The sequence below is a fragment of the Rhagoletis pomonella genome, unplaced genomic scaffold (assembly GCF_013731165.1).
Source record: "Rhagoletis pomonella isolate Grant_MI unplaced genomic scaffold, Rhpom_1.0 Rhpom_scaffold_00003, whole genome shotgun sequence".
Taxonomy (NCBI): Eukaryota; Metazoa; Arthropoda; class Insecta; order Diptera; family Tephritidae; genus Rhagoletis; species Rhagoletis pomonella.
Window position 1 is genome coordinate 3,732,135 of NW_023458557.1, and position 1,197 is coordinate 3,733,331.

Sequence of the window (1,197 nt, forward strand, 5' to 3'; positions counted from 1 at the left end):
TATTTTCCCTTTATATATAACAATTTGAAATTCGTTTGGGTTTTTTTATTTTAGCTTTTAGAGTTTTTTTAATTGCTTGCCATAATAATTTGAAATCTGAGTTATCTTTAATTTATGAATTTGCTATTGTTAAATATGGAATGCGGTTGAAGTTGTAAAATAAATTGTAAGCAAATGAACAAAGACAGTCCTGATTATTTCTTTTGTGATTGAAAGGTACTCGATCAAAATGAAGTGGTGAGGTTTCATTTTGGTGTGGGTGTTACACTAGGGCTTAAGAGGGGACGTGAGGGCGTTGACTAGGGACTGGACTGAGACAGAACCGATCGACGAATAGACAGACGTACTATGTCAGTCTAAGGGGACGTTGCAGCAACATTAGGAGTCAGAGCAACGCCCATGGCTGCGTAAGCGAAATGCGCAAAGTGGGTGGGACGACTCCACCTGACAGGACGGGCCTTCCCTTCAGCTGTACTTCTCCTTCTACTAATTTTTGTTAGTATTGCTGGTACTGATGCTCAGGCATGACAATTTTGTTTACGCAGGGTAGGTAAGGTGGGCGAAAAAACCCCCCCATCCGGCGAGCTAGCCTGGGCTTTGCCACGATGTCTGCGTACCGCCTCACTTTGATAACACCCGCGTAACAAATATTTTTTATAGCAAGCGACACACAAATAGATAAGCTTCAAAAAATGCAAAATAGGGCTCTGCGATTTATCTTGAACAAGCGGTATGACACACCCATACAGGAAATGATCGCAGAATTAAACTGGCTGAGCGTGAAAGAGCAAATTTTCTAACCCGCTATGAAATTCGTGTTTAACATAAAAGAAGGTAGACTTAAAGATTATCTGAGTGATATGCTACGATATAATAGTGAAACCCATTCGCATTTACGCAGGGGAAATAATAGCTCCAGGCTACCGCTGTATAAAACGGAAATAGATACGAAGAATATCTTTTATAAGGGATTAAAATGTTACAATGAACTTCCAGCTCAAATAAAAAATTACGAAAACGTTGGTACCTTCAAAAGGCTGCTACTTGATCACTATATAACATTGGCTATTAGATAGAAAGGTCCGGCATAGAAACTAGTCCTTCCCATCCGTACTAGCTGGATGACTCTGGATCTAGTCCATTCAGATCACCCATAATGTATGAAATAAGAAGGTCGGCATGGAAACTAGTCCTTTC